This window comes from Bufo gargarizans, chromosome 6 (genome assembly GCF_014858855.1).
Source record: "Bufo gargarizans isolate SCDJY-AF-19 chromosome 6, ASM1485885v1, whole genome shotgun sequence".
NCBI lineage: Eukaryota > Metazoa > Chordata > Amphibia > Anura > Bufonidae > Bufo > Bufo gargarizans.
Genome location: NC_058085.1, coordinates 75,806,358 through 75,818,758, shown reverse-complemented (window position 1 = coordinate 75,818,758; position 12,401 = coordinate 75,806,358). Strand labels below are relative to the sequence as shown.

The 12,401-nt window shown below is 40.0% G+C and overlaps 2 non-coding genes across 2 annotated transcripts; both read right to left on the bottom strand.

Moving 5' to 3' along the window:
• Positions 1–4,397: 4,397 nt before the first annotated feature.
• On the bottom strand, positions 4,398–4,587 carry LOC122942694. The gene has a single exon (XR_006390649.1). It is a non-coding gene; the product is annotated as a U2 spliceosomal RNA (small nuclear RNA).
• Positions 4,588–10,854: 6,267 nt separating this feature from the next.
• On the bottom strand, positions 10,855–11,052 carry LOC122942740. The gene has a single exon (XR_006390679.1). It is a non-coding gene; the product is annotated as a U2 spliceosomal RNA (small nuclear RNA).
• Positions 11,053–12,401: the final 1,349 nt, after the last annotated feature.

The window sequence follows — 12,401 nt, the reverse complement described above, 5'->3', positions numbered from 1 at the left end:
TTCTTTGGTCTTTAACTAAAACTGTCACATCATCCATATAAGAAATAACTTTAACGAACTCATTCTTACCACCTGGAATAAAAATGCCATTTATCACTTTTTCCTTTCTTATTGCACACAACAAAGGTTCAATTGCGCTGATAAACAAAATTGGGGATAATGGGCATCCCTGCTTTACTCCACACAAAATATCCACCTTTTTTGACAAGAAACCATTAACCGATATTTTACTAAACGACTTCCTATATAAACATCTAATTTGATTAATAAAACTCTCTGGGCAGTTCATTTTTTCCAAAACCTTGAATAAAAAACAATGTGACACCCTATCGTACGCTTTCTCAAAATCTAATGAAACAACCGCCATTTTCTGATTCCTGTCCACACAGTCCCACAAGATGTCCCTTAATAAAATCAGTGAGTCAACAATTCTTCTCCCCGGTACCGCACATGATTGATCAAAATCAATAACAGTAGCAATGACTCTTTTCAATCTATTTGCTAGTATCTTAGCGTAAATTTTGTAATCGGAATTCAACAATGTGATTGGTCTCCAATTCTTGATTAATTGCTTTTCACCTTTTTTAAATAACAAAACAATCAAACCTTCTAACCACGAGTTTGGCACAGACATTGACAATAAAACCTCCTGTATCACATCATTAAAATCATCCTTAATAAAACACCAAAAATTTTTATAAAATTCAATCGGGATACCATCGAGTCCGGGGGTTTTTAGATTCGAAAAACTATTAATTGTCTCAAAGATTTCTTCTTTAGTGACCTCCATAACCAAACTATCTTTCCCTTCTTCACTTAATTCATTATCCAAGGAATTTAAAAAATATTCTCTCAAAGAATTGTCACTATTCTTTTCACTAAACAAATCCCCATAAAATTCTTCAACCTTTTTGACCTTCTCTTCTAAAACCACTTCCCCTTCTAAAATATCCATAAAATCTTTTTTCCCTCTAATTTTCTTGAAAAAAAAATTGGAACATTTTTCATCCTCCTCTAAAATTTTTACCCTAGAGTTAAAAATAATCTCTTTTCCTCTCTCCAGTAATATTCTCTTAATTTCACCTTTAACTAACTCAATGTCCTCATCAAAATTCAGCCCACTATTTTTAAACTCATAAAAACTATGCAATCTGGCATTCAACAATAAATATAATTTCTTCTTTTCTTCTGCCTTTTTCTTACTAATCCTCCTAAAAAATTTTTTAATTTGTTCCTTTACAAAATCCCACCACTCCAAACTATTCTTAAAATCTTTCTTCTTAAAACCTAACTTTCTATAGAACCGACAAAAACTATTCCTAACATCCTTATCCTCCAAATATATTACATTAAGCTTCCAATGAGTCGGTTTCCTACACTCCTTATCTTCCACGGTTAGCACACACTTAATTAAATTATGATCAGTAAAACAACAACTCTCTGACCTAAAACTGGTTGATTTAAAATGATCGGATACAAACAAACAATCTATTCTAGATTCAACCATTCTACCTCTCCATGTACATTCATCCTCTTTTTTCCTACCACAAGCTACCCATACATCTTTCAGATTACCTGATTCTAAAATCCCCCTTAAAACAGAAACAGAACTATCCTTTTTCCAGTCTAAACAACAATAAAAATCCCCACCAATAATTATAGGCTCCGTACCTGAAATAAATAATTGCAACACTTCAAACAGATCTCTCCTTTTCTTTTTTTCCGGATAAGCATACACACACAAACATTTAATTCTTACATTTCCTCTCTTTACCACTATCATTAAGATTCTTCCTGGGATTGCTTCTTCAAACCTTTCTATTTCCCACTCTTTCTTACATAAAAAACCAACTCCGTCACTTTTACACTCATTACCTCCTGAAAAAACAAAATTTCCACTCCAATCTTTCCCTAAATACCCATAGTCAATCTTTCTCTTTAAATTACACTCTTGTAGAAAAAGAAAATCAATATTCTCAGTTTCAAGGTATTCGTAAAGTGCCGATCGTTTATAATTTTTATTTAATCCTTGAACGTTCAAGGAACCACAATTCACCATCAGCTAACACCTGCTGTAGGGCTAACTCCCTGGCCCTTAATTATTCCACGCCTTTCATCATTTTTTGAATCAGTGGAACTAGGAGATACAGATCCCAGTATCTCCTTTACTCTTTTACTCTCTACTTCACCATCCCAGTCTTCCTCACTAGAATCCTCCTTTTCGCTAGGACCCCTCTTCAGACTTTTCACATTCCACTCCATTTGCCCACATGGTAAACTCTCATCCTCAACGTTGCTTCCACTTATTTGATTTAATCTATCCACTTCCTTTTGTAAGTCCAAAATTCCACTATTTTGCGCCTCCTGAGAGATTTCCATATTTGGGGTTTCCACCACCTCCTTCACCACCTTTCTTCTTTTGTCTTTTCCTAAATTTAACAGTTCCTGCAATATTTAGGCATGCCTGAAAAAAACAGATACCCACGGCATCTATTTATGTATACAATCGGGGGTGGCCTAGCCACTCCACCTTCTTCATTTGGATCCTTTTTAAATAAAACTGTATAGATCCGCTTACCGTTCCACACCCTGAAATTGGTTTTCCCATATGTTTTAAATATGACCTTCTCACAGTACTGTAATAGATAACCCATTATTTCTTGATCTAAAACAAAAGGGCTATACATCTGGATGGTCAAAAGTTTAGTCTGGTATTGAAAAAGGGGAACAAATTTTAAACCCTAAAAGGCTTCCACTCCTCTATTCCTCTCATAGAGGGCGAAAGTCTTTTCGCACAGATCCAAGTTTACCAAGGTGACATCGTATATTCCCCTAGAAAAGAAACTCTGTACACAATAGTAGTTCTCCTTTTCCAAATGGAATATTGGGCACAAAATATGCCGGTAAATATAAGAAAGGTCTTTACCTTGCCGGTGCTCAGGTGCCACAAAGAAATGGATAGTGTCTTTTAATCCGTATTCTTCTGAAAAGAAATCAGGACGATATCCGTCCCCAGCATTCCTCCGGCTTCCACCAAAAGATGCCATGCCGAAAACTCCGCTTTCCTCTTTTCAAATCCAAAAAAACAGCCCACAACAGGCTGGGATCGCCTCCGCCCAGTCGACAGGTCCCATAGTCCAGCAGATAACTCCACGATCCTCTGAATCCCGACGTCCTGAGAGGTGAAGCCACTGCTTCCTCCTACCCCCAATAGCAGCAAGCCTGTAAATACAAGCAAGGCCGAGAGCAAGAATCCACAGTAGCACACCCGCCTCCTGACTCCAATCCGTCAAGATCGAAGCCAAAAGGCCGAGAAGCGATAACCAGAAAAGGGTTCGCCTTACAGGCCGGTGGTCCTGAATGCAGAACACTTGTGAAGGCGATAGGCTACAGGCCCCAGCTGCAGAGACAGTCCGGGAGGCTTCTTTCTCTCACAAACCAGAGAAAACGTGCGTCCTACGCTCTGAAATCAACAGCATGCTCCACTTTGTGTTTTTCGTATCTACATAGCTCCACCCACCACTTTTGGTCACGCCTTTTCTTCGCACGAAATTCCTGGGGTCAAAGCGCGCCAAGCAGAATGACCGATAAGAAGTCAATGGAGAGTAGTGAGAGAGAGAAAAAAAAAAAAATGTATCTATGCATTGTTGATTGTGATGTCACGGCCCCTATGTTGAGTGTTCCGTCAGGGCCCTTGTGATGTCATCCAGTGATCTGACCTTACTTGACCTCTGACCTGACAGGCATCTTGTGACACGTGCAGTGTTCCGTCCATTGGCCAGACAAGGTAGGTCCAGCTGTTGCTGATACATAGGAAGTGCTGGACTATATTTTAGCCTACAAGTCATCCAGTTTAATAGATCCACAAGAGGGAGACACAGGCAAACAAACTTTACTTATTTAATAACGAAATAGGAAAACAAAATTGGTTACATCAAGCAAACTTGCTACAAAAGGGTCAATTCTAAGGAACAACTCAGCAGACTGCCCAGGTGTGCACAACAGGCCCAAATCAAAACAGAGGTGCACAGAGTGGAGGGAGGTTACAAAAACTGCATTCAGGTGATATCCTAACACTTCATTCAGGTGATAAGCCAATTAACACAACAATTAAGCCATCAATCTTAATTGGATTTGGACTGTGAGGAGAGGTGACTGGCTGGCTGGGTTGCTTGGTGCTGGAACAAACCCACACACAGGTGATGCAATTAACAGATTGACAGGCTACATGCAGCACCAGGGATGCAGAAATCAGCACAGCAAAACCCTCACAGAGGAAGGAGAAGCTGAAGTCCAGGACTGCTGAGGCAGGGCACAGCAACTTTCCACTTGCTTGCTGGAAGGATCCTTGACACCCATCACTCAATTTCATTCTGTTTTTTTTTATACTGGAATAGAAAGGTTGCACCGGTCCTGGAGGTACTGCAATACCAGGTCAATGCGTGGAGTGGACAGAGCAAGCTCTTTTTCCATCTCCCTGTTCGAAAAATCCATTTAATATATGGTCCCCAGATAGGGGACATATCAGATATTAAACTGATAAGAACAGATTTTTTTTTTTTAAGTTGACTATCCCTTTGCAGGGATGCCATATTTATTAAAAGAATAACAGCATAAATTTCACAGTATTACAAAAGAGAAATATAAATAGTTACAAAAACATGGTAGAAGGAATAAAATCATATATTAGAATTCCACTCACTTAAAAACCATATCCTTTCCGCGGCAGTATCAACTTTTTTTATCAATTAAAAAATAAATATACATCTCACTAAAACACAATCCCAGAACATCATCCTCTGATAAAATATCATGTTTAAAAACTAAAATGTTTCTGGCTTTCCATAGAGCCTCCTTCATGCAGTTCACAGTCTTCCATGCCACAGCCTTTTGAGAGGCTGTTGGGCATTCCAGGGATCCGTATAAAATTGTATTATAAGTAATGTCTCTTAGGCCTGCCATCTTCCTTATCAGTGGAAGCACTTTTCTCCAACACTCTCTAGCAAAGCCGCAGGTCCATAGCAGATGTTCAGTTGTCTCGTCGTCTTGGCACCTTTCTCTTGGACAGATGGCAGACCTTACGTATCCCCTGCGGTACTGGAATGCCCGGCATGGAAGGCACTGATGAACGCAGCTCCAGGCAAAGTCCTTCTGGGAATTAAAGATAGGAGGCATTAATATTTTTCCATATAGTTTTACATGTTTCTTCTCTAAAATTACTTATCACATGTCATCTCCTTTTCTTTCAAATCTTTTATTAACTTTTTACTGTTTTTTAATTCTTCGATACTCTTTCCTTTTAAATTAAAATTCAACACTATTTTCTCTAAAATCTTATAATTTACTGGTAAATTAAAAGCGTAAGGCACGGATAAAACTGTTTTAAACCATTTAAATGTATGCATAAAAAACCCAGTATTAAAACGTATAAAATAAGACCAATAGTGTTCTTTAAAAAGAGCATTAAAACAGTAACTAAAATACTTTATTAATAAAAACCTGTTAAAATCCGGAAAATCTTTACCACCTTTCTCTTTTATTTTTACTACATGCTCTCTTTTCAATTTGTAAAACAGTCCTTGGTAATTCTTTTAAGTATATCTACAGGAGGGGGAAACGCCACACTTAAATACAATAAAAGGGGTAAAATAATCATTTTAATAATTAAAATTTTCCCCTCCATCGTAAGCTTCCTCATACTCCACATACTTATTTTCTGTTTTACCTTATTTTCCACCATGCCCCAACTGTAAAAACCGTTATTGGACTCACTGAAGGAGACACCTAAAATGGTAATAGAATTATACACAGGAACGTCAATATCTCTTAAAACCATACCACCGATTATTTAAAATATTACTTTTATCAAGATTTATTTTAAAACCAGAAGCACGGCAATAAAAATTAATATGATCTAAAGTTCTCCGGAGCGATGGGGCGTCCCTACACAATACCGCAACATCGTCCATATACCCCACTGCCTTGGCCTCGAGTCCCCCTCCGCCGGGCAGGGGGACTCCACGGATCTCCTTATCCTTTCGCAACACACATAAAAGAGGCTCTAGCGCACAGATAAAAAGCAGTGGGGATAAGGGACACCCCTGTTTTACTCCGGAGTTTAAAATGATGTCCTGTGTCTTAAAACCATTCACTAAAATTCTGCTTGTACAGTTATCATAAAACGCTTTAAGAGACAATAAAAAACCTTCTGGTATACCCATCTTTTCTAAAACCTTAAAAAGATAAAAATGGGAGACACGGTCATAGGCTTTTTCAAAATCGATGGATAAAATGGCTAATTTACCCCCCCTTGTCTTTGTGTCTTCAATGCAGTCTTTTATTAGGTTTAGATTGTCCCATATGCTTCTCCCAGGAATGCTGCAGACTTGGTTGTGGTGGATCGTCTTGGAGATTACATTCTTTAGTCTGTTCGCGCAGATTTTCGCCATAATCTTGTAATCGGCATTCAGAAGGGTTATTGGTCTCCAATTTTTTTAATTAGTTTTATCACCTTTTTTCTATAGCAAGGAGACTTCATCCTTCTTCCAAGATCCAGGTAAAAATTTTGACCTAAAAACCTCATTAAAAAGGTTATAAAAAATCATCTTTAAAAAGGTCATAAAATTTTACATAAAACTCAATGGGTATACCATCAGGTCCAGGTACCTTCCCTGTTTTAAAACTCTTAATTGTCTCTAAAACCTCCTGCTCAGTCAGCTCCTGCGATAAAACCTGCTGTGAGACAGGATCTAAAACAGCAGTGACCTCCTTCAGTAAGTCTCCTAAAAGGGACTGATCCACAGATTTAACATTAAAAAGTTCAGTATAAAAAAGGTGAACCTTATTTAAAATATTCTGCATGTCTTTTTCACCGTTTATTTCGATAATGGTATCTTTTTTGTTGAGATTTTTTTAAAAAAAATATCTGGAACAGGTTTCGATATTTTCAACATGTTTGACACGGGATCTAAAAATTATTTATTTGCCCTTCTGTTCCAGATATTTGGCAATCTCTTTTTTGAGATTTTCTATGTCTAACTTGACATCGATACCATTATCCCTGAACTTATATATGTCTGCAACCGGGTATTGAGATTATTAAAACCATCTTTTCTTTCTTTGGCTCTCTGGATGCTCTTTTTAATAAAGAAGTCTTTAATTTTCTTTTTCATTTTCTCCCACCAAGAGCTAGTGGGAGAATTTGAACTCCTTACCCGGTTGCATTTTTCATAAAAGATTTTAAAATCTAAAACAATCTGTGGATCATCTAAAAGGGAAACGTTAAACTTCCAAGATTTCTTACCAGGGACCTTATTCAGGTCATGTTTAAAAATAAACGATAAAATCTTATGATCAGAGAAAACATTGGTTAAAACTTCACATTTAAAAGGCAGTAGGTGATTATTACAAAAAATAAAATCAATCCTAGAACTGCAATTGACATTACTCCAGGTCACTCCGGCTGCCTCTGGGATCCCTCTATTACAATCTTTGTAGATGTCAGATAAGTTAAAATCATCTATGAGGTTTTTCAACATCCCAGAGGTTTTATCGTAATTTCTACTAGTAGAGCTAGTCAGCCGGCGTTCCCCTCTCATAATACAATTAAAATCACCTGCAACAATACAAGGGACGGACAAGGTGATAAAATTGGATAAAATTCCTAGCATGTCTGCCCTTTAATTTTTCTCAGGTGACCCGTAAAAATTTAAAAACTGCCATTTTACACCATTAATAAAAGCTTTAACCAATAAAATACGACCTGGCAAGATTTAATTAAAACCATCAATTTAAACGTTCCCTTTAAAAAGAATGGCGACCCCACCTGATCTGGATTCGTTAGATCCACACCAGATGGATGGTCCGTGCTGCCAATCTTCTTTGTAGCTCTCATAAGAGCTCATATGGGGAATGCCACATTCTTGCAGAAAAAATACGGATGCCGAAAAAGTTGTTCAAAAGTTAAAAAGAGCAACCCGTCTATGCTTAGACTTAACGCCCTGCACATTAAGGGAAACTCCTCTTAAGTTAGCATCCATGGTAGATGTTTAGGAGATGCCAGCATAACCAGAACACTCACTTGAACTCACGTTCATAGTAATTAGGGAGCCGTCTGGAGAGGAACTTCAATCGCTCAGGCAGGGGCCTGCAGCTATGCTCGGGTAGTCCGGCAATCCGGCCTGAGAAATTTTCACCTGGGTCTCCATTTCTTGACCGTTTAGGTCCTCGTCCTCATTGTCGGGTGGTTCCGATCCTTCCCCCTCCGGGCACTGGGAGGTCCCAGGCCCTTCTTCAGGGGAAGGTTGCGCACAGGGCAGGGAATCGGTGGACCCCAAGGAGGCACTCACCTCCCCAACCACCTTATCCGCCGGCGGGGGGGGCTACATGAGGGGCAACGTCTGCCTGATCTTGCTGGCCAGACTTTTCCATCGGCTCCTCAGGCCTCCTATCTGGGGACCGCACCCTTTTCCCTTTCCAACCACCTCTGCCCAAGAACCGTCTTCAGGACCAATATAGGAACTAGGAGACCCAGGCTGCCGAGGTTGCCCGGACTCCCACAAACGCCCAACCTTTTGGGGAGTCACGGGTTTTCTCAGCATCGCTTCAACCTCGGCTTTTCTCTTGTGGATTCGCCTCTCAATCGCGTTTATTGGACCACCCGAGCTCTCCTGCTGCATACTCTCGGTTGAGGCCCCATCACCACTCGCTCCAGGGGCCTCGGCCTCCTGCCTTACCTCTTCGTCCATCGCTTGCTCCTCTCCTTGAGGGCGGGTCTGGTCAGCTGGCTCTTGTGGGGGCGCCTTAGGTTGCTCTGGCTTCCTGTGGGGACAAAAACAATATAATTGACCAACCCTTAGGCAGAAGGTGCACTTTTTCTCATGTGGGCATTCTTTGTTAGAGTGTTGGGTGCTTCCGCAGTTTCTGCACAGTGCTTCGCAATCTTCATTGGTATGGCCATATGCCCCACAGGTTCTGCAGAATTTTGGCATCCCCATATAGAAGAGGTCGCCATTAATTTGTCCCAACTTAAAACGGGCAGGTGGTAATTTTACTCCGGAATAAAATGTGGCGTCTTTGATAAAAGTTACTAAAAATTTCCACTTTGATGTCCAGATGCCACACTCGTTCATCACTTTCCCTCTATATTGGACCTCTTTGAAATACAGAGATAGAAATGTCTCCAATTCCCTCTGGTCCACATAAGGGGAGTACATTTTAATCACTACGAGTATTCTCTCATCGAAGGCGTGCTCAACAATCCGGATACCCTGAAGCCTGGGATCATCCTTCATTTCCTCAGCTCTTTTTAAAGCATCATGGAAAATTCTGTCCCCCCCAAAGGTGACATCATAAATGGATTGCAAGGATCTTTTGCACCTGCACTCGTAAAGCATCCCACAGCACGATCTCCACAATGTATCACAGCACGCTCTGCTTCTTGTCCGGGTGGACACCTCCGGTGAAGAGGATCCTCACCGAGTTTTTAAGCCTGGCGTATTCCGGCACGAAGCCGGAATCGCCGTCCATAGTTGCCTCGCAGCAGCAACGCCCTGGTCCGAGGCTGCACCTTCTGGGAAGTATAAAACCACCAGTAGGCCGGGGATCGCAACTCGTTACCCAGGGACTAAGTCCTCTCCCCAATAGCAGCAAGTGGGTGAAGCCCGGGAATAAATTCCCGGACGATCCCACAAGGCCGAGGAGAGGAGTACCCGAGTGCCTTCAACTAGTACCAAGTGCAGAATCAAAAACACATACACTTGATCTTAGCCAAAAGCCGAGAAGCGATAACCAGAAAAGGGTTCGCCCTACAGGCCGATGGTCCTCAATGCAGAACACTTGTGAAGGCGATAGGCTACAGGCCCCAGCTGCAGAGACAGTCCTGGAGGCTTCTTTCTCTCACAAACCAGGGAAAACGTGCGTCCTACGCTCTGAAATCAACAGCATGCTCCACTTCGTGTTTTTTCGTATCTGCATAGCTCCACCAACCACTTTTGGTCACGCCTTTTCTTCGCACGAAATTCCTGGGGTCAAAGCGCGCCAAGCAGAATGACCGATAAGAAGTCAATAGAGAGTAGTGAGAGAGAAAAAAAAAAAAAAGTATCTATGCATTGTTGATTGTGATGTCACGGCCCCATTGTTGAGTGTTCCGTCAGGGCCCTTGTGATGTCATCCAGTGACCTTACTTGACCTCTAACCTGACAGGCATCTTGTGACACGTGCAGTGTTCCGTCCATTGGCCAGACAACGTAGGTCCAGCTGTTGCTGATACATAGGAAGTGCTGGACTACATTTTAGCCTACAAGTCATCCAGTTTAATAGATCCACAAGAGGGATACACAGGCAAACAAACTTTACTTATTTAATAAAGAAATAGGAAAACAAAATTGGTTACATCAAGCAAACTTGCTACAAAAGGGTCAATTCTAAGGAACAACTCAGCAGACTGCCCAGGTGTGCACAACAGGCCCAAATCAAAACAGAGATGCACAGAGTGGAGAGAGGTCCAAAAACTGCATTCAGGTGATATTCTAACACTTCATTCAGGTGATAAGCCAATTAACACAACAATTAAGCCATCAATCTTAATTGGATTTGGGCTGTGAGGAGAGGTGACTGGCTGGCTGGGTTGCTTGGTGCTGGAACAAACCCACACACAGGTGATGCAATTAACAGATTGACAGGCTACATGCAGCACCAGGGATGCAAAAAGCAGCACAGCAAAACCCTCACAGAGGAAGGAGAAGCTGAAGTGCAGGACTGCTGAGGCAGGGCACAGCAACTTTCCACTTGCTTGCTGGAAGGATCCTTGACATCCATCACTCAATTTCATTCTGTTTATTTATACTGGAATAGAAAGGGTGCACCGGTCCTGGAGGTACTGCAATACAAGGTCAATGCGTGGAGTGGACAGAGCAAGCTCTTTTTCCATCTCCCTGTTCGAAAAATCCATTTAATATATGGTCCCCAGATAAGGGACGTATCAGATATTAAACTGATAAGAACAGATTTTTTTTTAAGTTGATATTTACCCATCGAGGGGTAAAAATCGTTTATTAAAATCATTGAAATTTTACATTACATAAATTATAAAACCATTTTTACAAATAAACGCATTAAATAACAGGTTTTATAAAATCATATAATGGACCCCCATTCTCTTAAAAACCACTTATGACACATAAAAGGCATATTTTTTTTCTCAACCAGGTAATATGTGTACATCTCATCTAAAATCATTGTTAAAACATTTTCTTCAGTGATAAGATCATGTTTAAAACATAAAATATTCCGGGCTGACCACAAGCTACTTTAACACAATTCGTGATCTTCCATGCCATAGTCCTTTTAATTCTTGATGGGCATTCCCGGCACCCGTAAAATACACCGTCCATTTTTAACTCTTTTAGTCCTGTAATTTTCTTCATCAAGGGGAGCATTTTTTTTTCCATATTTTCTGTGCGAAGTAACAGTACCAAAAAAGATGGTAGACGTCTTCCTCCTCTCTGCATGCTCCCCTTGGACATTCTGCACTGCTTGATAGTCCTCTTCGGTGCTGGAATGCCCGGCATGGAAGGCACTAGTGTACGCAGCTCCTGGCCAGGTCCTTCTGTGCATTAAAAACATAATTTATGTTAACATCTTTCCATATTGATTTACATTTAACTTCATTAAAATTCTTAATTGGGGCCATTAATTTTTCCTCATTAATTTCCTTTAAAATCACTCTACTGTTCTTTAAAACCTCTACCCTCTTTTGGTCTAACTTAAAAGAATTCGTTATTTTTTCTAAAATTCTGTAAAAACTCGATAGATTAAAGGAATATGGAAAATTTAAAACAGTGTTAAACCATCCTTTCTTCCTCATAAAATATCCAGTGTTATAACGAATAAAATATGACCAGTAATTGTCTTTAAAAAGGGCATTAAAAGAAACGTTTTAATATCAGGGAAATCTTTTCCACCTTTATACTTAGGAAGCATTACCGTATTTCTCTGTAGCTTATCCATCTTGGAACCCCAAAAGAAATTAAAACATGCTTTATTGATTTTTTAAAAAATACGGTCCGATGGAGGGAACACCATGCTAAGATATAATAAAATAGGCACAATTATCATTTTTATGATTAAAACCTTACCCTCCATCGTCAGCTTCCTAAGGTTCCACATACACAGTTTCTTATTAACTTTTTCTGTCACAGTATCCCAATTTCTGAGGCCATCATTGGACTCACTGAAGGTGATTCCTATAATTTTAACTGATTCAGACTCAGGAATATCAATGTCATTTAAAACCATATCTCCGATGTTTAAAATGCAACTTTTTTTTTAAATTAATCTTAAACCTGGAGGCACAACAAAAGTGTTCTATTTGCTTAGTAGCTTTTTGTATCGCAGGGGTG